The sequence below is a fragment of the Xiphias gladius genome, chromosome 3 (genome assembly GCF_016859285.1).
Source record: "Xiphias gladius isolate SHS-SW01 ecotype Sanya breed wild chromosome 3, ASM1685928v1, whole genome shotgun sequence".
NCBI classification, from domain to species: Eukaryota; Metazoa; Chordata; class Actinopteri; order Istiophoriformes; family Xiphiidae; genus Xiphias; species Xiphias gladius.
This window is the reverse complement of record NC_053402.1, coordinates 5,032,946-5,059,811: the sequence shown is the minus strand read 5'-3', so window position 1 is coordinate 5,059,811 and position 26,866 is coordinate 5,032,946. Positions and strand designations below refer to the sequence as shown.

Here is a 26,866-nt window from a genome sequence, read left to right as displayed (position 1 = left end):
GTAGAGCTATATGTCAAATGATGTGTACATTCAGTCAATCTAGAAGACCTACAGATGGCGGGTAATTTGAATTTCCTGATTAGTGACAGAATGATGAATCAGTCTGGTTGATTAATCAGGCCAATATCTGCCATTTTGAAATAAATGCATCAACCAATAACCGCACACCGTTTGTCCAGTTAACAAAAATGTTAGTGCTCCCCTCGTGTCAATCCCGTGTGTCAGTTAATTTTAATAATAAGTAAAGTGCAGATCTATCAGACATTTTTGCATCATTTGTTATTAAATTGTTGTTTTTAATCAGACACAAAAAAAACAATATCTTGGCCGCCCTGCTCTCTAAATATTGGTATTGGCCATTGAAAAACCCATATCGGTTGACAGACACTAGAGGAGCTAATGTGCATAATATACAACATGACATTAAAGGCTATGGAAATTGTCAATGTAAAGTTGCAATTCTAAGTGTAATAATTTGAAATGTCAATTTTATCTAAATACTGTGTACATGTTTTGTTGTTTTTGGTTTGTATGTTACAGATGCAGCGATCCAGGAAGAGGGTGGGGACATCAGTGAAGTTACCTTTGAGGATGTGCTGGCATTTGCTTCTGTTTCATCTGCCATATCTGCTCTTGTTTCTAGGTTTCTCCATGACCACCTAAATGGCATCAGGCGGTTGTTCCCAAAAGCAGACAACTGCACCATTACTTTGAAGCTGCCCCTAGGTCATGACTATAAGGAATTCTGTAATGTTATGATTTTGGGGATCATTCAGTCCTTGACGTTTGGGGTTAAGGCACCCCCTTCCCCCCGCCAACCACCTGATAATGCTCTCTCTCTCTCTGGCGCTGCCTTCTGCCAATCAAAGCATGGCTGATTGCTGCCCGACCCCACTGATTAACTCTAGAAAACTCAGCTAAAATATACTTTCTGTGGGAGCGTACTCGCATTGCACAGCTAGCTGTTATGATCTACCAATGAAGTGGCAAACTGTGTGATAGAGTGGGGATTCAGACCGGCAAATCCACTATATCGCTTAAAGATCCCCTCCAATCAAAAAAAAGTTTTTCGTTTTGGTTAACTCCTCTTGGAAGCATGACTTGTTTGATATAGTTGTATTGATTGTTTATGTTTTGTTTTTTAGTTTATGTTCAAGATTAGTTCAGTAAGTACCCTGACAGTCGGTATTTCATTTTATCAAATAAACCATACAGTCTAATATGAAATTGTTTATTCCTTACATTAGTATTGTATACATGACTTTGAGAGTTTTATAGGATAAAACTGCAGGGGTGAAAACAGGTTTGACTTCTTGCTGGTGATGTCAATCTGTTCCATTTATTACTTTAAAGGTATACTATGCAGAATTTTACTTAAAAAAAACAAAACAATGTATAGACTTATAAAAAAGAAATCCCTCTCAATCATCACTTATGACCCACTAGAAATTTGTTGCGGTGTATTGATCTGCCTGAAGCCCTGCCCTCTACCTGTTTTTTCTTAATTTCTTCTTATTTTGCTGTGTTGGGAACACTTTTGAGTGTCAACCTTTGGGCAGTGGGTGTGTAGCTCCCAGCCAATAACAGTGCACAGGGTGTAAAGATGGGACTTGTAGCGTAGCGACTATTTAAAATGGAATTAAGGACCTAATAGACATTGTAAGAAGACATGTATAGACAAATGGCTCAAGTGCATGGACGAGCAGCCTGTGTACACAGAGGTAGCTGGACTGTCTGCAGCACTGGCATTTTTAAGGCCCCTATCTGAAAGAGGATAGCACATCAGTTTGGTGTGTTTTCTGTCCAAGTTCTATTTTCAGTGTTCTGTGTTGAACTAGAACTCAAGTGATGTCTCTCTGCACCTGGATGGAGGCTGCCACAGCACTAGCTGAAGATTCAACACTCTCAAAAGGTGTTGGACTTTGAGTGACACTTGTTCTGTACCAAATCATGTATATGTTTTTGAGTTTATTGATTTCCCCACACCAAAAAAAACCCACATTTGTAAAGCTCCACATTAACCTGCATGATGCGTTCTGAGTTTTACATGGGCTCACACTTTGGTGTGTTTGCTCTGGTCCCAAACAGTAACTTTCAACAGATTTTCCATTTAAAATGTCTTTTTTAAAACCTGTTTGATGCTCAGTGCTCTGTGTTTGATGTCCACTTTTGAATAATTTAAAACTACTGTTTGAATGTGTCAGTAGTTTATTTAAATACTCGTTTAAACACAGGCAAATGTACAGATACTGAATTTTATTTCATACAGATAACTGGATATTATATCATTGCTGAATTTCAAAACCCCATCAGACGAGGTATGGATGGATAGCAACTACAGATATAACTGAGCTAAATGATAATAAATGGGCTACAAAGCTCTATTGCCCCCTTTTTTTCCTTACTCAGGGATTTGGCTAAGTACAAATGTAGGCATTCTGCTTTAGTAGACATGAAAACTAGGGGATTCTTTTTATTAGACCATATCAGATAGGATGAATCTCTAACCAGTCTGCAGAATTACATTGAGTGGGTTTTGCCAGTTATCAAGTAGCGCCATGTGATCACAGCTGATGGAGGTAACAATCCAATGAAAGCTTGATTCTAACTGATACTACCTGGATAAGATATCCTAAACACATTTATGCACAATAGTGGATGCTTCATATGATGCTCACTGTCTCTATAGACTGTCTCTGCATCTATAGATGCCTATTTTTTTTTTCTGTCAAAATATCCACATTTCTATTTACTTTTTGAAACACTGAGTGTACAAAACTATCACATTGCAGCCAGGAACTCAAGGGAAAAGACCTAAATGCAAACTCACATGAAGGCAGGTAGATGCAGTGAAGATACTTTAATAATAAATAATAAAAAATAATGAAATATGCTAACAGTCAGGTGAACGAGATGGCAGACAGGAATCCAGGAACACGGTAAACAGGAAGAATAAAGACATTATGAAAACTAACAAACTAAGCCATGAACAAAACAGATAATCCAGGTAGTAAGTCCAATAGGAAACTAACCAGCACAAGAAGAACACAAGGGATCATACACAGACAGCGAAGGGAACACAGAAACTTAAATACACAAGGGAGTCAGGGGTAATTAGGAACAGGTGAAACACATCAGGGCGGGGCAGACAATCACAGAAGTGGGAAAAAACAAAAAACAGGAAGTAAAACAACCAACTGACACACAAGGGAGTAAAACAGGAAATAAAGACAGTCCATAGAGCTCCACAGAAGGCAGATCATGAGGTCATAAAACAAAATTATGAGCATCACCTCCCAGTAAGAGCATAATAATAAATTATTATTCATTTATAATAATCAATTATTAAAGGCTAAAGGAATCATACAAATCAATACAAGTATGGTCTGTGATAGTATTGTAGCCTTGTCTGTCTCTTTAGCTACTGTAAATATTTTTGTTTGTAACTGATAGAGCACACTAGACAATCAGAGGCAAGGGGGCGCTGAAGGCCCATCCACCAATGAAAATAAAACATTGAGTGGAAAATTTGTTTTGTCAGTAAAAAGGGAGAAGACAATCTTTTTCTGGTTTCTGTCTGTGTTAACTGTACCAAAAAAACAAATGGTTTTAACGTACCTTGGTCCCTTGGCTACAAATATACTTCTGTCTTCACTCTACTATTAAAATTAAGCCAGTTAATGAAAGACTCACCGTTGGCAAGCCATAAAGGTGTAACGTTATTTCTATTAGTCCAACAAAACTATAGTGACATGGAGCCTAGATTGCTATAACCAAAGCAACCATGTAGCATAACATTGCTGGATTATTTGGTGATAGCTACGGAAGTCACGTAGCTTCTCATGCCCATTCTTTGACAACAGGGGTGAAGACGAGAGTGTTACACTTGTTCGCTAACATCATTGGTCACCGCATCAGTTCATGGCAAGGTACGCAATAACTGACATGACTGGCTGCATAGTTAGCATAGTTCACAACCCTTAAGAGTCCCTACATTGGGCAAGCAAGACTGTGGCTCAGGGGGCCGTACTGGCAACTCTCACCTTGGGAAAGTAGCTGAAATTTGTCCGAAAAGTCACTAGATTTGTTGCCAGTCAGTTGTTTGAAAAAAAAAAAGTCACAAAATCTAGCATCACAGTAACAACAACAATGATGCCAAGTCTCTTTTTGAATTTAAACCACAACCATAATGATGATGTCTCAAAAAAAAAAGCGACTTTTCATTGAAAAGTAGGCTAGTTTTCATAGTTTGGAATCCATGATAAAAACTGGTACTATCCAGTCAAATAGCAAATTAAGGTAATGCTTAAATGTCCTGTCCAGAGAAAGAAACCATATCAGTTTCTATGAAATTATTTGAAAAAAATACAGAACTACAGAACTATAGAAAATAAAGCTTTGCCAAAAAAAGAAAAAAACAGTAACTCCAAATCCCTGCCATTTATACTTTCAGAACCTTGGTTTAATTTTGAAGACATCGTCTAGCAGTTTCCGGTCTGTGGGACTCGGTGTGACGAACTTTACGGTCGCAGCTGGTGATTGGATCGGCAAGGAAAGGAGAGAGAGAGAGGCAGAGAGCGAAGGAGGTCTCAGCAGTTGTCAGTGTGTTTTCACAGCGGATAGTCCAGCGGAACGCATTCCGGTTAGTGGAGGGGCTACTGCAGTTTGAAAACCGGTGAGAATATCTGCGCCGGTGCTCTGGTTCTGATTCAGCTCTCGAATTCATCCACTGCTTTGCAAGGCTGAACCTTTCACTGAGTTGAAATAGGAAAGTGAGGTGTTGGTAAGCGCCGGTTGCTTTCTCCTTTCTGTGTGGTAGCTTCCACTTGAAAAACGATGTCTTACTGTGATGAATTATGTTTTAGTTCAAGTTACCGAGAGTAGGGGAGAGTAGGCTTTTTGAGAAATAATTTTCAAAATATTTAAGATGGAATAATCATGTTTTTATAAAAGCAACATATACATCTCTGCTCGAACGAAAACTTGAACTTCGTTTCCAGCACCTACCGTTCATGTACAATTCCATCGAAAATGACGGGAAGTTACAATGTTACAGTTTATCCCATTAATTGCAAAAAGACAGAGGGTTAGTTGTAACACCTGCCAGAAAATTCAGATAAATTAGATGATTAATAAATTATTATTGAATAACAAAGTTAATTCAATACAATTCTGTGTTTTATGAAACAAATATATTTTCCAACCTTACTGCATTATACATTATCTACCTATATGACAGACAGATCAATCAATAGATACACATGTCAAATTATATATAAATAATAACATGACACCTCTCTACTCCCCTATCTTTTTTTCTTTTTCGATGTCTCTTTCTGTGAATAATGAGTTCCATGGAATTAGTTCTTGAAATTAAGTAATGAAATGAAGTGTTTTTTTTATTTTATATGAGGGAGAAATAAATTCTTGTCATTGTTTACGAAAGGTTGCTTAGTTGTAATACTGTGTAACAACTGTGAGTGGAGACTGCCTAGCCAGTCCACGGCAGGGACAGACTGAATAAAGTAGAATCTACACACTGTTCACTCTACTTAATAATACTGTATCTCTTCAACAAACACAATCTGAGCTCAGATCAGTGTGCAGTGTGCATCTTTTTCAGTCTGTCTCTTTCATCGATGCCAGAGTCAGCAAACCATCCTGAGTCACCACAGTCCTGTAAACTGCAGTAGGTCCACAGACTAATTATTCACCTCACAGTTCAAGGGACTGTCATGACTCAAGGTGGCTTATATAGCAGCTATCATCTCAGTGATGTCAGTGACTTTGACCATGATATGATTGTTGGTGCAGGATGAGCTGGTTTGAGTATTTCTGCTGCTTTCCTGGTATTTTAACTCATAACAGCCTCTAGAGTTTACTCAGAATGATGCCAGAAACGAAAAAGCAGTTCTGCCGACAGAAAAGCCTTGTTGATGAGAGAGATCAGAGAGTGGCCTGACTGTTTCGAGCTAACAGAAAGGCTACAGTAACAAAAATAAAATAACTTCAGTAACAAAATAACTTTATTTATCTGTTAGGAACTTCATTCTGTAAAAGCGCCAGTACATATACAACACATAGCCGGACAAACGACAAACACAGAATAAACAACAAACAAGTACAACTTAAGAGCATTTACAACAGTTTTAGATAAGGTAAAGTGTGCTTAAAAATGTCCATAGATAAATTTTAATAAATTATTAAAATGAATCGCCAAGTTAGCTCTGGCATTAATGAATCTGGTGGATGTAGGCACAAAGCTTGACATGGGCCCAAATCTGAGTGACTTGTATCTACGGCCTGAAGGTAGGTGGCTGTATTGTTTGTGGAGTGTGTGTGTAGTGTCCGAGGCTCTTTATTTGGCCTTTCATTTTAGTCCGTCTGCTGGAGATGCTACTCAGTGCTACTTGCTCCAGTCAAATGATTTTGCTGCTTCTGATAATATTGTTGAGAGCATTGAGGTGGATGTTACTCCAAACACCAAACCAGGCTGTTATGTTGTAGGTGATGATGGATTAATGAAACACCTGTAGAAAGCAAGTACAACTGATATTGGACCTGGAGTTTATGGAGTTTTCTCAGAAAGAAGATGCGCTGACATTTGGAGAAGATGATTTCACTGTTAGGTGTGAAGGTGAGTTTGTGGTCGGTTGTGGTGCTGAGGTATTTGTATGCCTCCACTCTCTCCTTAGCTTGGCCATTACAGTCTAGGGATGGTGAACTGTCCATGTCAGAGTTCAATGAACAGCTCCTTGGTCATGGAGGCATTAAGGTCAAGGCTATTCTCCCTACACCACTCAATATGTCCATCTTAGCTTGTAACTACCCTTTCGAATTAGTGGTATCCACAATGACTGTGTCATCAGAGTATTTGCACGTTATTTCTGTGTCTGAGCTCCTGCAGTCGTCAGTGTACAGTGTGAAGAGCACAGGTGAGATTACAGAGCCCCGTGGGGCTCCAGTGAAGATGGTTCAGGTAGAGCTGAACACATCCAGAGAACTGGATGTGAGTTGACGCCCATTTGGGGCAGCTTTTGTCCTATTAGGTAGGGTGTTACTGTGTTAAAGGCGCTCGAGAAGTCCTCAAAGACCATTCTAAATTATGCCCTGGTCTTCTCAAGGTGGGTATTGATGCCATGCAGTAGTGTCAAAACAGCATCATCAACCCCTCTATATAATTTAAATGCAAACTGGAAATTTGTGCATACTTCCTTCTGTAACTGGGAAAGAACAAGCCTCTCAAAGCTTTTCATTACCAGGGATGATAAGGCTATGGGTTGGTAGTCAAGTTGGGTTGCATTTTCTGGGTACTGGACAAAAAATTGAGGATTTCCATATTGTAGGGATTGAGTGTTCTACCAAGGAGAGGTTGAAGAGCTCACAGAAAATACTGGACAGTTGGCCTTTAGTAGGCGGCCTGCAGGGAGTGACATAAGAGATATAAGCTCCTCCATCTCCAGTGTGTAGTCAGGCTTGACAAACCTGCAGTAGAAGTTGTTCAAATTCTGTGCCATGCTGACACAGTCTTTTGCCTCAGATTTGGATATAATTGGATTATTAGGGAGGCCAGCCAGTGTTTTAAGGCCCCGCCAGGCGTCCCTTGCTTTGCCTTCCTAGAAGAGCTCTCAACCTTCCCTTTGTACACTCTCTTGGCCTATTTTATTTGTTCCACCTTGTTCTGAATGAATTTGGACTCAGTTTCCTGAGATAAATGCTTTTTTTTTTTTTTTTTTGTTAAGTGTGACTTTCAGGGCTTTTGTGATCCAGGGCTTATTGTTAGAAAATACTTGGACAGTTTTTTCTGTCATCTCCTTGCAAAAGGTGATGTAGTGAGTGACACCAGTAGCCTCCTCTATATTGCCTCTCCGAGTTAAGACCTCCCACTCTGTACAATCACAAAAGGCCTCAGAAAAAAGCATCTCAGAATGCACAACCCCTCCAAACTTGAGGTGGATGGGCTAGAAAGCAGAAGACCACGTTGGGTTCCACTCCTGTCAGTCCATTGACAGAAATCTGAGGCTGCAGTGGGCACAGACTCACCAAAACTGGACAATTGAGAACTGGAAAAACGTGGCATGGTGTGATGAATTTGGATTTCCACTGAGGCATGCAGATTGGTAGGGTCAGAATTTGATGTAAATAGCATGAATTCATAGACCCAACCTGCCTTGTATCGACAGTTGATGGTGATGTAATGGTGTGAGGAATGTTGTCTTGGCACACTTTGGGCTCCTTAATACCAAACAATCATGGTTTGAATGCCACAGCCTATGTGAGTATTGTTGTTGACCATGTGCATCCCTTTATGTCCACAATTTACCCATATTCTAATGCCTACTTCCAACATGATAATGCATCGTGTCACAAAGCAAAAATTGTCTCAAACTGGTTTCATGAACATTACAATGAGTTCATTTTACTTCAGTGGCCTCCTCAGTCACCAGATCTGAATCTTTTGGAATACAACACCTTTGGGATTTAGTAGAACAGGACATTGACAACATGAATATACAATATTTCAAATCTGCAGAAATTATGTGATGCAATCATGTCAACATGGACCCAAAATCTCAAAGGAGTGTTTCCAACATCGTGTCGAGTCCATGCCATGAAGAACTGAGGCGGTTTTGAGAACCAAGGGAGGCCCCTATCTAGTATTAGTATAATGTTCCTAATAAAGTGCATGGTGAGGGTACATTTCTTATGTGTACGGCTGTAGATTAGGTGGTAGAGTGGGGTGTCCATTGCTCACAGGGTTTGTTTGTTTGTTTTGATCCCCATCTCCCCCTGTCCGTGTGCCAAAATGTCTTTGGGCAAGACACTGAACCCTAAGCTGCCTCACTTATAAGTTTGTTTTGGATAAAAGCATCTGCCAATTGAGTAAATGCAGTGCTTGTACAGATCGATTAGAAGATCGCTTTCTCAACAGTTTACGAACAGCAGATGGATTCATTAGTATTTAGCTTTCAAAGTCATGCTCAAACCACAGTTCTGCTTTCACAAGATCTTGTGGTTGATCTTGAGTTGCTTTGAGACCACAAATGAACCGTGTCAGAGTCTGCTTGGAAGCACACCAAGATCCTCATTTCAAATGGTCTTGGTCTGGTTATTTGGTCCACATCAGGGTCCAATTGACAGCTTTCTCATTGGCCCAAGCAAACCAAACTAACCGGGCAAATGTACCAGAGTGCACCAGAGTCAACTGGCTAATTGTGTGTCCATTGTTGATTTTCAGATTCTTTCAAATCACGTATCAAATTTATTTAGCTTTAGCTTTCAAAATTTGCAAGTAGCTAAATTTATTTATAACTAAAACCTGATAAATTTATTTATATCTGTAATCAGCTTTTGTTACCCAAGAGAGCAGAAACAGGTCTTTAGTAGCAATCTAATTAATATTCATAACCTGTAGTTCTAACCAAGAGGTGAGTAGTAATGAGATATAGTTTCTCATAAGTGATGCAATATACTATTTAAAACATAGAAAATGGTGTTCTCCAGCCTGATAAACTGCTGACGTTCTCCCACAGGGCCAGACAGTCTACTGTGGGGTTTGGGAAGAAGAAATTTATGGTGGTTGCTGATTATGCAGGGTCATTAAGGTCCCCCACTGTAATCAATGGCAGTGTCACTAGGAGGTATACGGAAGACAATGCTAACAAGACTGTGTGACTGTTTGTGTGTGAAAGAGAAAGAGAGCTATGTGGTGATATCAGTATCTCCAGCAGAGGTGGAGCAGCCTTTCATGTGATGATGGATTTGCTCTCAGATATGGGCTTTTGAATCCAGACATGGTTTGCATTGACAAACAGGCATTAGGCTAATCTTCATGGGCTTCACGGTGCTGGAAAAGCAGCATCTAACACTGCCATCACACTATGATGAATGTAGTGTGCAGCCATCATCATAGCAAATCTGGACAGCTGACAATTAATTTTTTTTTTGGGGGGGAGTCATTTTCTTAGTGCATATTATATATTAGTTTTCTTCTTGTTGAGGCAGGTGCTTGAAAATGTTTTTAGAGGATTTAAATGGAGGAATGTATCACTGTCAGCTCAATGTCAGGTCAGATCTTGTCAGGCGACATTAAGAAGCAACAGAACTACACAGTAATACCTTTGGGTGTGTTGAATGATTCGGAAACTCTCTACTATAGGGCTGTAATTATTGCTGTAAAATAATAATGAAATAGGGATACAATAAAGAAAAGGTTCCATCATAAAATCTCAGAGCCCAAGTTAACATATTAAATGTATTGTTTTTTCTGACCAACAGTACAAAACTTAATGGTGTTCATTGTAGTGTCAGGGAAGTAGAGCTGGAATAATTAATTGATTCTTTTATTAGTCAGTTGCAAGAAAATTAATCATCTGATATTTTCTTAAATTGTTTAATTGTTAAAGTCAACACCAAACATTGTATCATCTAGTTCCATCTTTCATCTACTCCCTCAGATATGAGAATTTAGTGCTTTTCTTTGTCTTATGTAAAAGTAAACTGAATATATTATGGCTTTTGGACTGTTCGACATACAAATCCACCAATCTGAAGCTGTCACCTTGGGTTTATAGAAATCATCACAGTTTTCTGACATTTTAAACATCATTAAATGAGCCAATAATTGGCATATTAATTATTAATAAAAATTATAATTTTTTGGGGCCCTACATAACAAATTTGAATCAAATTGACCTCACGATTCGATTCACTTACGATTCACCTGTCAATGTTTCAAATGCGCTGTTGTCGATGCAGTGTATCACATCCTCAGTTTTCTATATTACTGCATATGGCTACTTTTTCATTAATTAATACAAGCAGTCAGATAAATCTGAACTCCCTTCTTATTTGGAAAAAATAAAAAAATTCAAAAATTTGACTACAACAGTCTGTAATATAAAACAGTGCATCTTTTCAATACCGGTATCTGGACTGTGACCCTATGTCTATACAGATGGTGTAGCATGAGCAGCACGTCAGGTACTCTGTGTCTCTACAAAGGAGGTGTTCAGGGACAGTATTGAGGTGTAGGTACCTGCATTTTGGAAGCGCTAAGAGACAAATACACAATCACTGTAGCTGTGCGCATAAAACACAGGAAAACAAACTTGAAGCGTAAAAAAAAGGTTTTTGGATGCATTTACAGACATATATTGTGAGTAAAAGTATAGCAGTTGCTTGGTCTGTGTAGACAGCTGGATTGATTAAAATAGGAGCATGTCTGTTCCGTCAGATGCGAGTGAGATGGACAACTGAAAACCACAGCTGAAACGCTCTCTGTGCAGACACACTGTCAGAAATCTCTCACTATTTCACCTCAGCTAAGAAATCTAACCTTTCTCACAGTATTTAAAAAAATATTTATGAAGAAGAAAAACTTAATGAACCAATCTGTGTTTGTATAGTTGTCCGTCCTAACACACCATGAGGTGGAGAAGAGAAGAAAAATACATCCTCAAAAGGTATTGGTCTGTCAGATCCCTCTCAAGAACCTGTAGGTTGGCTTGCCACCCATTTAACTGGAATTTTGGCTCTTCAATTGATGCTCTCCTTTGCACTGAACTTGTCCCAAAATGTGCGATTTACCAAAACTTGACCTTTTTACAGGTCACATATCCATGTAAAGTTACATCCAAACACATTTATCAATGCAGGTCATATCTAACGCTTAGCATGATCTTCTGGCTCACATCACAGTCTCACATCTCAGTTGGCTCTGTTGCACATAAAAAATATAGTTTCTTAAAATCAAGTTCAGAGCTAAATTAATCCAAATACTCCAATCCAAATAACTTTCAAAGTTTACCACAACCAAATAATAACCTTTTATTTAAGGTATACAGTAACATTTATCAACCCACTGCACATAAGGCACATAATGACTTTATATATGAACCGTGAGAAGAAAAACTCCAAAACAAGAAGGTCAAATTAATCAAATTAAATAAACATGCAGCAGAGCTTGCTTTAAATTTATCCAAGCAATCTACATAAGAAACATGGTTCAACAGAGGCAACATTTGACCTTCACAAAATTAATACACAGTTGTCAGGCAACAGAATCTAGTTAGCCAGCCACATTTGCCCCCACACACCATATGCTAACCTTACTAGCATAAGTCTATGAAATTTTATATTGCATACATTACCCTAGCGACTAGTAGACTTTTCCACTCCTTGCTTTCCGACAAATCCTACTTCTATCGGCTAATGGGTTTCTTCTTACTCACCGCTGAAATTCCTGCATCTTCCACCAGGACAAGAGAGTTGAATTTAAACCTCCATGTATGATTCCAGCCTACACAGAGTTTGAGCAAAGCGGGTAATATTGCCGAAGCGTTAGCAATAAGATGGCAGACAGTTAAGTGACAAGCTATAGATCAGCGAGCAAGGAACGCTGGGAGCCTCCACGGTTGACTTGGTTGCTCTACAACAGGTCACACAATTAGCCCTCCCCAGTGTCAATCAAAGTAAACAGTCCCTTTCTATGCTACTCACAATATTTCAACTTCAAGCATTTCTGTTCATCATTCATTTCTTTTAAATCAGGCGTTTCTTTACACACATGCTCCTTCCTCCCACTGTAGCAATTTAAAGACGGATGTAGTCTGTCAGAAAATCTGAGCAGACCTTAATCCACCCACAGGGATGGAGCCATGTCCTAGGCAGACGATGCATCACAGCCCCAGACCAAAGGTCACATCAGTCATGTTGTATCATTATCAAGTGTAAAGAGGAAACATTAAACCACTGACTTTGTTTGTAAATGGTCAGTGCATGCTGAGCCAAATTGGCAGTTTTATACTATTTGTTTAGTAAAACCTCTAATGGTTTGTCAACTCCCCTACACAGTAACCAGTGGTGTTTTGGTGGGTTGGTAGATTCACTAAAGTACTTAATGTGTATACTGTAATTTCAAGGTAATTGTACTTTACTAAAGTATTTCCAATTAGGCCAATTTTATACTTATGCTCCATAACAATTCAGAGGGAAATATTGTACCTTTTACTCCACTACATTTTTTTTCTGCCTTAGTTACTATTTTCTTTATAGATTAAGATTTTGCATACAAAAGATTTAGTGAACTGATTAAATATGATGCACTATGATAGATAGACAGACACCGCCCAAGGGTTTGAAATAGTTAAACCAGCTCTGCCTTTTATTGCTTGGCAATGGTGCAGATGGCAGCAGGTCTGTCAAAAGCAACACACTGCTATTTACATTTGAAACCGGCATTTTTCACATCATTGCTATTCTAGCTACATGCTTGTTCTCAGAGAGCCCTGACTTTGGGCATTACTGGGACTGGAGCCAATGGCTTGAATTGATCCAGCTCAGGACCACTATGGTCAGAGCTCAACACCAGCACGTGGTACACACAGTTGTTTCCCACTCATAATCATTTACAAACAGTAATTAATGTGTGTTTTGATATTTAATGGTCCATTGTTTGTCATACTTGCCTGGAAACGGGTCTCTAATTGTCACCAACATGCCTGGATATGTGACCCATATTTATAACATGAAATAGCAAGCTATACTATAATATAATTAATTCTAATTCATCTTTATATTTATTATTTGGAATCTGGACTAGGCAGATAAAAAGTATAAATATAGGTTAATGGTCCTCCTCCTCTGCATATTTAGAAAGCCCAATATGCAAAATATTATTATTATTACCTCCTTCAACAGTCCTTTTTATCATTAAAAAAAATACAAAATGGGGTATGGAGCAGCACACAAGGTCAGTAACCACTAAATCCATGTGTCTTTAGACAGATTTAAATACAGTACTGGTTGAAATTATTGACACCTCTGAATAAAATGCAAATTAAAAAAATTTGTATAATGAGAATGTCATAAATGTTACTGAAGTTACTGAAGAAAAATTACAAAAAACTATGCTTGCATTTAGTGAAATAAAAAGTAGAGAGCTGTCTGAGCGCATCAGAAATTCTATTTAAAAAAAACATAGCAATTCCAAAGGGTACAAGGCAGTTGGCAAAGATACTGAAATCCCTGTTTCAATAATTCGTATTGTTATCAAGAAGTTTCAAAGTCATAAAACTGTTAAGACGCGTCCAGGACCTGGAGCAATCTGGAGTGGTAGTTTCAATCTGTACCATACGCCGCACACTAAAGCAAATAGGGCTCCATGGGCAAAGGCCAAGGAGGACACCCATTTTTAAAGAAATGCACAAAAAGGCAAAAACTTTCATAGAGAAGCCACGGTCTATCTGGGATAATGTTCTATGGACAAATGAAACCAAAGGTGAGCTCTTTGGGAATGCAGTGCATCAGTTTGGCTATAGGTGATGAAATGAAGCCCATAAGGAACACCCTACCTACAGTAAAACACAGTGAAGGTTCTATCATGTGAGGCCTTGCTGCCTCCTGTACTGGAAGCATTGAATGTATCAAAGGAATGATGAAATCAGAAGATTACCAAGGTATTATAGAGCGAAATGTGTTTCCCTGTGTCAGAAAACTAGGTTTGAGGTGAAGGCATAGGGTCTTTCAGCAGGACAAAGACCCACAGCAAACATCCAGCAGCACAAAAGAATGGTTGAAAAGGAAAAGGTGGACTGTTTTAAACTGGCCATCAATGAGTCCTGACCTGAATCCCATTGAAAATATTTGGAAAGAGCTTAAAATCTGCCATTGCAAAAAGGATTTATGCAAACTTCGTCCCGGCCCCGCTCCTACTCCCAACGAGCCATTAAAACATTTATCAAATTTGTAATTTGGGATGGTTGAGGGCTGGTAAGCAGGTATAACTGTGAAACCTTTTATTGGTGGTGGCCTGTAGTCTGCCATCGTTAAGCACATTTCATATCATAAACATATTTTCTTCATCAATGGCACTCATATATGTTTGCCAGTAGTAGAGTAACATTAATAGCCAGCTAGCAGAACTATTCTCAAGTGGGCAAAGCCAGCAGCACCTGGTGTCAGCTGAGGCAGAGGATGAAGACAGGATTTATGAACCTCTCCTCTTGTCTGAGGTCAACCCTTTGCTATCATAGGCAATTGATTTGATAGCTATAAGATACCCAACGTTTGTTACAGTTGGTTGCATTCGCTAATGAGCTAGAGATCGCTTCAATTAAACAAGTGGGTTTACGTTAACAGCAGTCTAGACTAGCGTTATCAACTTGTCAGCCTTGTTTTGGGGAACGAACATTATGGGCTTCCCGCTTACATTACGTTTCTGCACATGTGTGCGTGTCTCTCTCCCTCTGCACCTGTGTGTGTCTGTGCTTCAATACACCAAGCTGACTTGGCACAGTGTTTACTGAGAGACAGTAGTGGATTCGCGGGACAGCATTTCTGCTCTATGACATTGTTATCACCTCTAGTCACTTGGTAGTTTATATGAGCAGGCTGTGCAATGTGAGTGATTATTATATTTTAATTTGTTCAATCGCTTTGATTGGTTGTTTGGCTTGTAACCAAGTCTGTCAACAAACATACAAGAATATGCTTTGGGACAGTTTTAGGAAGGTGGTGAAAAAGTTAGTTTCGAGCCCTGTACTATAACTCTCATGCACCGAGCTATAAACGTTCGTCTAAATTTCCCCAGTCACCATCGTCTTTTCTAAATGTTAAAAACTTCTCCTATCCTAAATGGCAGCAAATCTAGTCTAAAACCAATACTGGCTGGTGTTAAATATATACTATGCTATGATATAATGTATAGAATAATGCAGTTGAATGACGTCGCTTCTGACATACTGTACACTGCTCTCCCTTAAATACCAGTCACATTTTGAAATCTACAGCAAAACCCAATTTATTTTTCTATTTCATTAATTAATAAAAATTCTAAAACATTTTACTGGCTAAGATAACCCTGCATATTAGATTGTAATGTGCATGGAATTGCTCCAGGAGTTAAGGGGGAGTGATGGGCTTGATTTGGATAAACAGCAACGTAACAGATTTTCTTTATGTATCTAACCTAACCAAATCCTTTATTGAATATTGATATTTTCTCAGACAAAAAAGTAACCATTTAAATTTTGAATATATGGTCAGTTTATCCAAATAATGTCAGTTTGGAATTCTGCTCCAACTTTTTCGGAGATACAAGGACCTCTCTCTCGGGAGAGACTGTTGGTCATCTCAGCAGCTCGCAGTCCGGCTCCCGAAATGATCGGCCAGTCAGTATGCGCTGCTATCCTGGGTAGAACAGCCTTATCTCGGCAAGCCCTTTGGTATTTTTATGACTGGCCCCATTGTCTGTAGTGTATTGAAATATGTTATAATTCCTTTTGGAAGATAAAATTGGGTCTAAGAGTTGAAATATAATATTTGTTGTTGCCAGCTGAATACATAATAAATAAATCTTTTTATGACAATTTAACAGGAGCGCTGCCTCCGTAGAGTTTGGGGTTCTTATATGTACATACAGTATGTATCACCGCATTTCAATTTAAATAAATATACTGTATATGAACTTTCTATTTTTGACATATTACAGACTAGATAATAGGTGTATCTTTTACAATACTAACAGTCAATTAGATTTTTCTTTCCCCAAAGAAGAGTGTTGATAATAAACTCTATCTGTGATGTTGCTGCTTACATCCAAATGGACCCCATCACTCCCCCTGGCTTCCCAGAATACTTCCGGTGTAGCAGTTCCTGCATGTGTTTTCCCTGTTTGTGTGTGTGTTTTGGTATTTGTTGCATTTTTGGATTTGTAACACTTTTCCCTTAATCTTTTTGCTTTCTCTCTTGTATGTTACAAAAATAAAAATAAAAAATAGAACCCAACGTGAAATAAACAGTAGTTCATGGGTTCAGTGAGTTTCTTGGCACCTTAAACCTCTATGCCACCAGGGCATTCCAGAATGCATTTCTGCACAGAAGAAGGACAGAAGATTTTGTATGCGGTCTGGCGTTTTCGTGACTTCAGCCCACATATGGAGTATACCTACAGCTTATGGGTATTGTATTTATACAGACTTGAAAAAACCCATCACCTATCCTGTCAAAGAGCAGCACCTCACAAGTAATGGCAGATTTATGGAACATTTGTTACTTTGAGCAGAGTTCAACAATCCATTAAACCGTGATCACCATTCATGTTTGGGAAACACACTGCTTATCATTACTTTCATGTGATGGATGAGAACTTCCTTCCTTCCTACCTAGGTCAGTGAGCTGTGCAGCCTGGTCAGGTATGTTGTCTGTGCCCTGTGCCACGTCTGACACGTTACCATGACTACTTGCAGTATAACATAAATAATATGCTGTGGGGATTACAGGCAACAAGACCTGACACCAGAGAAAAAAATAGCTAATGCTGATGCTGGCCTTTCAAGCATCTTAATGTAACTACTGCAAAGCCACCTTCAATGGGCAGAAAGCACTTTGCAGGATGAATTGAGCGTGAGGGCTTGAATGCCACCTCCAATAAACTACTTACTGAATCAAAAAATTTTATCCACCTGTAAGAGCGTTTCTCTTTCCCTCCATTTTTCTCTCTTAAAGCTGACTTATTGCTCTGGCAGGAGAGGCAGCGAGAGAGAGGTCTTCAGCTGGGTTTATCAAAATGCTAATGTGTTTGAAAGGAAACATTAGTCTTCCTGAGTAAAGGAGGCTGAAAAAAAGTTCATTATTAACCATCTGCCTGTTTGATCTTGTAAAAGTGGTACTATTTCCCATCAGGACTGCCAGATGCAGGTGCAGCCAGATCAGGTGCAGCTTTCGGCACATTCTTCATTCCCATGCAGATGCTGTTCGGGTGAGGAGCATTAGAGCCCAATGAAAGTTGCACAGCACCCTCAGTTATCTTCTAAATTGGAGTTTTAAAAGGAGAAGAATAGGAAATGCACATCAGGGACAGGGAATGGAAACATGAGTAGCTTGATATGTTTTTGAAATAATAGGCCTTGGTATAAGGGCTGTGGTTGCTGACAGCTAGGAAGTGCTCTTTGCAAATTGGACTTGATATGTACGCTGGTCGTGTTTTCAAGGGCCAAGTTTTAATCTGGACACTATATATCTTGTGCCTGCATTTAATGAGTTCACTTATGTAAGATTCCCAACAATAAAGAAGCTAATATTGTCCAAATGTAGATTCAGACTACAGATAAAGAGTCGAGAATGATATTATTGGCCGACATTATCTTATGGCAGATTTAGAAATTGCAGTACAGAAATCCCAAAGATATGTTTGAGCAGATCTTAACATTTTCAATACTACATAGTTGTAAGAATATATATCTATAATGGTAGCTCTTTCATACCAAATTTAAGGGATTCTTATATAAGTGCAAGTTTATTTTATGTGCTTTGTAAGAAAATGCTTGTGCTGAATGCTGAACCCTGGTATATCTGCCAGTAGGTCTAGTTCTTTTTTTGCTGAAAATACCTTTTTTTTTTTTTTTTTCAATTAAAGAATTCATAATATAACAAAGAGTGATACAGATAATATAAGTTCCTGTCATTCTGTATTAACTAAGTAGTATGACTTGCAAATCTCTGTACATATGCTTTCTCCAAACACACACACACACACAAACAAATTAAGCTGGGCACCCAGTAAGAGGGTTTTACATGCCGTTTGATGTTGCATCCTGGATGGTCCTTGGTGAGGAATTGGTTCTGGCCAGATGGCAGCACAACATGCACTGAACACATTAAATAACTTGGACATCTTCCTCAAATGGCTCTGTCTGTGTGGAGGGAGAGAGAAAGTGGAAAGGAACAGCAGCATGCAAAATGGTACCGCACATCAAAGGACTCTGCTGTGATACAAACAGAAGCTCAGTGTCTCTGCTGCTGTTAATATGGGGCTGTGTGTGTGTGTATATGCATGTATGTGTATTTCTGTTGGAGTGCCTTATATCTCGAAGACTTACTCAGCTATCCTTAAGGCTGATACCATGAAATCCACCCAGTAAATAACAGCTATTTTCAAGCAGACATCCATTTAGTTCTGGGCCCTGCTTCATCCGCGTGATACACACAGACTATACAAAACACTGTGCATGCTTAAACGCACGTGCATGCATGCACATTATTTATAGATCTCTTGAGTATAAGTGTCATGCTGGTCTTTTGAGGTTAGTAAACTGTGGATTAAGAGTTGAATACCACCACCTGCTTGGTTATTTCAACCAATTTTCAAATATCCAGCATGGATTTCAGCAGCTATTACAAAAGCTCTAAGTGCATATAACTTTAACCATAGGTGAACTGGACACAACCTGATTTTTCTTATTCAGAAATAGAAATTTGCTTACAAGTTACTCAAATAGCTTTTAAACTGGTCAGATGAATTAGGAAAAATCCATCTGTATTTAGTACCCATCAAGGCTTCTAAACAGACCCCTGGAAACCTAACCAAATTTAACATAGTTCTCAAAATTAGAATTGTCTGTCCTGGTCTGGAGTTGTGGCAGGATTTTCATCATCCGCTCTTCATACCTATTGGACTGGAATAGTCCTCGGACATGCTGCACCTCCCTTTCTCTATCCTCCTCCCTTCTAATAAGATGTTGTGCTCTGTGTGGGAGGGTCTTCACTTCTGATCTTTGATTTTGTCAGTGGTGGTAGAGTTCAAATGAAGATATCATTCTGTGTGAGTGGGTTTCCTGTACACTGTGCTCTTTGTGCTCCAGTCAGCCTACATGTGAACACAGGTGTGAAATGCAGCTTACCATCCTCTCCTTGTTCAATTTAAACTCAATGTCTTATAATGTCTTGTAAACTTTTGTTTGGCCAGGTGTTGTTTCTTATTCTGTTTCATGTGTAACATGTAGGAACCCTGCACCTATTCCCCATCTTTACTTAAGCATATATGCTTTTATGGGAAATGATAACTGCGCAGAAAGACTTTTCTTGGGCAGTAAAAGGGTGGTGTCACCTTATGTGTTTTTTAAATTGGTGAAAAACAGTTCTTAAGCATCCAAGTGTTCAGTTCCTCTTTGGCAATCTTCAAATTGGTGAAGATTGATTGATGGTCCTTCCTGATACACAAAAATATGGTACATGCTTGTAAACATGTTAAATACACATACGCACAGGAGTGCACACACGCACACTGCCTTATTTCTCTGCTGTGAGACCAATTACCCATCGACTCAAAAACTGGAACTACCACAGCTGTCAGTGCCAGCCATATTGCCATTGAAGGATGGCCACTGCACTTGTGAGGACTCATTGACATAATCCATTCTCTAGCCCCTTACACAAACCTCAACCATAACAACTAAATGCCTAACGCCAACCCTTACCCTAGTCTAAACCTATTTTTAACCCTAACCCAAAACCAAGTCTTAACCCTCAAACAGCCCTTTGAAGTGCATGTTTCAGAAATTGAGGACCGGCCAAAATGCCATCACTCTCCCAGAATGCCCTCACTGTATTATGTTTATAACTCACACTGGTCCTCACAAAGATAGAAGTACAAGCATGCATGCACGCACACACACACACACACTCATTCTTATATCTGTGTGATTTATTTTCAGCCATCCTTACATACAAAAATGATACTGGCATAAAGCAGGATGTGTTCTGGTTAAAATTGTGCATGAAGATGAACTGCAAGTTCTGGAGTAGATTATCCAGCACTGAACCATCTCTCCACCTGGAACCAAAGTACGATCAGCACTGGGTTTTATTCAGTTTAAAGTAAAACCAGCCACCACAATGAGCAGTTTCTACCTGAATGTTTTGTACAATACTATTTGCTAATAAGACAGAGGGAGGAGAGCTAAAAGGTCTGATAACAGATTAGTTGCTGTGGGAGCTTGGCAAATCTGTGCATTTTGCCAACCTCAGTATGACAACTTAGAATCATTTGCACTGGTTTGCCCAAATATTTTTCACATTTACACATTCTAATTTTCACTGGGATATGGAGCAAAATGGTTTCACCGCAGGCTTTCATAAAGAAGAAGAACACCAGCAGGCTGAGGATGACAAACACATAAAAGTACAGCTCAGAACATCTCTAGTAGTTGTGGAAAAATGAAGAGAGAGCTTGAGAGAGAAGTTTTAAACTTACAACTGTTCCACCTCCACACACCTGAACAATCACTGCATGGAGTGGACATGCTTGTCAGATTGCTGGTTTCAGAAAAGCTACTAAATGTGTCAGATCCAGCCCTCCTGATTCTATTGTTGGGATGGTGTGGTATGGGTGGGGTTTCAGAGACTCTTTGACATTCTAGTCAGCACTTTCAAAGAAGGTGACAACTTAAGGAGCATGCAGGAGAGCCCCATGAAGACTTTTTGTCTTTTAAGTCAAGAATAGATATTGTAGAGGTTCTGTAGGGCAATTTAATTATTTAGCACATAGACTGACTCTATGAGCCTGAGATGACTTGATAAATTTATTGTGGAGGATTATATACATCTCAGGGGATATTAAACCCCGTGTACAAATTTTGGACACCAACAGCACAACTGTGATAACTTAATTATCTTTTATTTAGCTGGTTAACTAACATCTGGAAAACAGCTTGTTTAGTGTCCCATAGCTGTTCCCAAAGCTCAGGTGTGGCTGTGTGTGTGAGTGTGGCAATCTGTTTGGTAACAAAATGTGCAGTGAACATTTCTGTTGATTTGGTAGGGGTAACGTGCATGAAAGCATTTTTTACCATTTCATTTATTACCAAGTTAGCCGTTGTGTATTCTCCATTCGCCTTGCAGAGTTGATCCTTCACATGTCTACTACACAGGTAAAACACTGTTAAAATCGCAGCATCGCTAGTACACATGTTAAATATAAACCAGTGTTACTGCTCTTGTTTATTACATTGGGTGTGTGACAGTGTGACGGTCTGGGAGATGATCTGGATCTCACTCTCACTCGTTTTTGGAAACTTTGTTCTGTAGTTGATTTTTCTCTATACTGTTTTGCTGTTAACCAACTAAGTTATCATTGTGTTGTTGGTCAAAACTTGCAAGTCTGTGTATTGGCTGTGGTACATGTTCCCTACCACTGTGCGTCCTGTATGTGTTCTGTGTTTTACTGTCTATCCAACATGCAGCCCCTGGATTAAAGAGTTAATACTGAAAATACAGATAAATACTTAGTGTCATATAGAGGTCATGTACAGGCTGTGTCTATATTTTCTTCTCTTTTTGAGGGTTGGTACCTCCCAATATCTGACTGAAGATTTCGCTAATGTAATTTTGACTAGCAAGCTTATAACTGGATGATAAGATCCTGTCTTCTACAGTGGAAACGTGCTGGAAAAACGTTTAGGTTTGCAGACAATGGAGACTTATTTTGTCATTACTTATTTGGGCCATTGGAAAAAAAAAATCCCTGGGCTTTGAGATGGTAGCCAACATAAAATATTGAAAATCATGTTAGGAGTGTTCAAGAAAACTAAAGTAATTATCAAATTAAGTTGACTGATAATCACTCTACATCAGTGGCTTAAAAGATAATTAATTTGCTGAAATTTGGAATGTGATTTTTCTCATTAAGTGTCTCCACATTGGCATTGGTTTTTTGCAATGCTTGCGGTGTGGCCCTAGGGATGGCCATGTTAGTTGGACATACAGTCCTCCACCCTGGTCAAGACTGAATTATGTATCTCGACAACTATAAAATGGATTCCTAGTATATTTTTTACAGACAGTAATGGTCTCCAGAAGATGCACCCGACTGACTTTTATATTCTCCTAACTTTTCCTTTAATGCCACCAGCAGGTCAAAATTTTTATTTATTAGTGAAATATCTCAACATCCACTTGATGGGTTGTCTCCCTGCAATTTAAAAGCCCTGGTTTCAGTTTGCTCTGAAAGCTTCTTTCAAATGCTTTTTTTTTTTTTTTTTTTTTTTTTTAATTTTCCTGATGAGATGACATCAGCACATCTAGATGTCCATAAACAGACTTCTACACTGGGCCTCAGCTCCAGGCTCAACACGACCCAGCAGCAGGGCATGCCCACAAAGTTGAGGCATAGAGGGACTGCAGTACGAGCGACTACAATGCCAGGAAGAATGTGTTCCTGTTATACCAGTGGATATCATTATATATTTTGGACCTCACACAGCACTACAACCCCTGCATTTTTGTCTGACTTTTGCGTTTCACTTAGGTGACCAGGTTCAGCAACTGTTGCCCACCAGATGGCTGGTCATGATTGTTGGCTATGCTGCAACTGAAGGACGGGCAGTTCTAGTTCATTTGGCCATTGTATTGATTCAGGAGCCCAAATTGTATGTATGTCACTTAAAAGTTTTTATTTGTGGCTTATCATCATCAGCCTGCAGATAACACGTTGTTTCATATAGTAACTGTGGTGGTTAATTTGTGTTTACATTGAACTGTGCCTGCAAAAATGATAGCTAGCTGAAACTCACTAGTTTACTGGTGAATTCATAAATTATAGTCTTGACAAACTTATTTCAAACATACATAGCTCCTTTCAGTCTTTTCACAATTTAAAACAAAGGCCAGTCTTCCTCTTTTCCTTCTTCACCACCGACTACTGCCCAGTTGCTCCATTAGCACAAGCTGTTATATATATTACATTTATATTAGCTGCAGCGTAACGTTAGGTCTGATCTAAGAGTCTCAACAGTACGGCCCAGAGTTTAAAATTAATGATTTCTTTGGAAGCATGAAACTCCAGTGGTCAATGTTAGGCTGACTGTATGAATTGGCTAATGGTACATTACTGCTGTTTCAGCCAATTCTTGTGTCTTGCTGTTGATCTCATTTTACTGCCATGAAATGGAGAAAATGTTTCTCCACCAGATAACACTGTCCACACTTACTATTATTATCATGCCCCTACAGCAATTTTTAGTGTGAACCTTTTCTGTAATGTTATTACTGGCTCAATGGCAGTCCTTGTTTATAGGACAGTTATCAGTAATGTGGAGAATCAGAGCCATCACCATTGCTTTCCACGGTTAATCTATGGTTCTACATAAAGAATATGGTAGGGGAAAATACTGAGAATAGTCACAGTAACAAGGAATAATAGCAATGTAATAAAAAATTAAGAAAATATATCGTCAGTGCTCAAAATAATGCATATGAAAACAGATCATGCCCACTAGAATTACTATATATATTAAAACATTCAAAACTTTCCAGGTGTCACAACACTTGTCATATGTTACATTAGTACTATGTTTAGATGCTGCTCCTTTATTCAATACCAACTCTATCTGCATAGATATAGTTGGTATTGTAACTTGTAACCACATAGCCCTAATAAAACATGAGAGTATAATGCACAAGTAACTGTGTGACCTGATGAAGCTCGCCCCAGCAGACACTCCTCACAGTATGAGAGACCATCAGAGGAGGAAGTTATCGTTGGATGGGTATCGTGCTTCAGTCAAGCGACAGCCTGATGAAAAGAAGATACGGCAGCCAGCAGCATCAGGAAAGTCTCATGCTATCCCCAGAAAGAAACATCAGGTTGACTACTGACTTTTTGCCTTGTGACTCTGACACTACTTCAGTATGCAGTTGTATGCAAAAGTTTGTAATAAGACATTTTGTTTGTTTTCAAAGTGAAAAGTAGAAAATACAAACCCAGCAGCAAACAGACACTCCATCAACATGATCCATCAACAGAATTAGCCTTTATTCAGATGATAATGCTCTATAACTTTTTATTTCATGAGCTTAAAAAAATAGAAAAAAAAACTAATTGTGGCAAAAATTTGGGCAGCCTTCTACTTGTAAAAAACAAGAACTACATTAGGCAGGTCAAGAATTGTCACTAAGAGTTATCAGCTGATGATAAATTCTCTGTGTGACAGCCTCAGTTCATGTCAGTGCTCCTCCTGCTGTCATGTGTTTTTTCCTCTGAGGTTGCCTGCAGGTAGAGATGGTTGAAGTCATCTGACCCGATGTCTTTCACCTAGGCAGGCGGGGCAGAGTTTATTTAGTCTGACTCCTCATTCTGCCTAACTCTCACCAATCAATTCAAAAATAAACGAAATGTGTAATTTGCCCAGAGGGACCAAAACTTCTGCATACAACTGTATAAGAAACCCTTTAGCCCAGTGGAGGACATGACCTTGACTGTTAATGTTTTGGCTTTTCTACTTTCACTTTAAATAATTTATTTTTAAGGAAGGGTTTTGTCATTTTTAAATTCAGTAGTAATTTTAGTCCTGTGGTATTAAATATATTTTGTTTCACAAATGTTTTATGTAATAACACTGTTTAAATAGGTCATATGAAAAACTAATTTGATTTTGTGTGTTTAGAAGGTTCAAAAAATGTGGTTGATTGAAAGTCCTGGCTGAAATTAGAGTTTTGCTAGTAAGCCTTTACTAGAAGTAATTAATAGTGACTCTTTAACCAACACAAGACATTTCTCTGTCTGACAATCAAACTTTATTACACTGTCGACAGATCACAATATTACAGTATATTATACATTATCTATAGTCTTTTGAAAAGGTATTGTACAGATAATCTGAAGCTTTGACAACCTTTTTAGCCATCAATATGGCAATAATTGTCTGCAAGGGTTACTCTGTGAGAGAAGGACATAGTACAGTTTTTACAGTAGCTGCAGATACTTTGGTTACTGAGCAGTTTTTCCAGTTACACAACCGCACATACTAATTAAAACACACATACACAGCCCTATGGCACATAACCCCCCATAAGACCAAACCACTAGTTGGGTTACAAATAATACACCACCACACTATCTTGAGAACAAACATAATGAGTGGAATAAAGTGGACCTAGATTATCCACGGGACAGTACATCTATGTTGTCAGCTCCCCACAATCTTAAACCCACTGCCTGAGTTTAAGATTGTAACTTTGAGCTAGCAAAGCCCAGCACCTAACTCATTGGTTGTGGTTTCTACATCTAGGAGAACGAGAAGGTTGTGGTCAGTGTACACAATTACTGGGGAAGAACTAGAGCCAACACACACCTCAAAACACTGCAGAGCGAGCAGCATGGCTCGAGGTGGTTGTAAGGCTGAACTTCAGCAGCCGGGGCCCTGAAATGCTTACCCCCAACAGGGAACTGAATCCTCACCCAGGAATACTCTGAAAACAAAAAAGGGAAAATAAGACAAGAGTGCCCAATGGATGGACTGGAACAGCCCAGCTGAAAACTCACCTGACTTGGCAAGGAAGTTGTGGGAATTCAATGAAGGCCAATAATGAAGACCCATACACCAGTACTCACTGTGGTTGTCACTGAACACAACTTTTTTTTTTTTTTTAAAGAGCCCAGACCAGCCCCTGAATTGTTATGTTTCTGGTAAAGTCCAGGGGTAGAGGGAAGTAACAATGAACAGAAGATAACTGGGGAAAAAGATTCATGTTAAACAAATACAAACGTTTAAGGGATTCATTGGTAACATGACAGCTACAAAGAAAAACCGACAGTGACAATCTAGGAGCTAACATGTTATAAACTAAAACAACGCACGCACAGGGCTGCTGAATGGACCATTCTGGCACTGGCTGAGCCTCCTCCCCCAGTCCTTGTACTCCAGCTCCTGATTGGGAAGTGGAATCAGCTGTGCTCAGTCACCGTCAGAGAGAAGGGGAGGGCAGAGAACACAACAGCACACACTAATGAAACACAAATACTCAGCCCTATGGCACGTAACAATTATGTTTGTACTTTTGTTTTTTACCAAAGATAATTATTAATGTTTCTACTATTGTTGCATATCATACTCAGCCCCACATCCCAACAAATATACATTATACTAAATGTTTACCTGAAATACTGTGTTTTGGGAAGGGTAACACTACTACTTATACGTTACCTCTGTACCTCCCAGCTCCCTTCTTCACTGAGCTCTGTCGGTCATTGCTTATAAATGTACTTGTAACATAGACATACATAAAGCAGAGTATATGTCTAGGGTTT

At 39.0% G+C, this 26,866-nt stretch overlaps 1 long non-coding RNA gene across 1 annotated transcript; it reads right to left on the bottom strand.

Moving 5' to 3' along the window:
• Positions 1-24,579: 24,579 nt before the first annotated feature.
• On the bottom strand, positions 24,580-26,432 carry LOC120788073. The gene is made up of 3 exons (XR_005707185.1): positions 26,102-26,432; positions 25,911-26,028; positions 24,580-24,871 (listed from the first exon to the last, which is right to left on the bottom strand). It is a non-coding gene; the product is annotated as an uncharacterized LOC120788073 (long non-coding RNA).
• Positions 26,433-26,866: the final 434 nt, after the last annotated feature.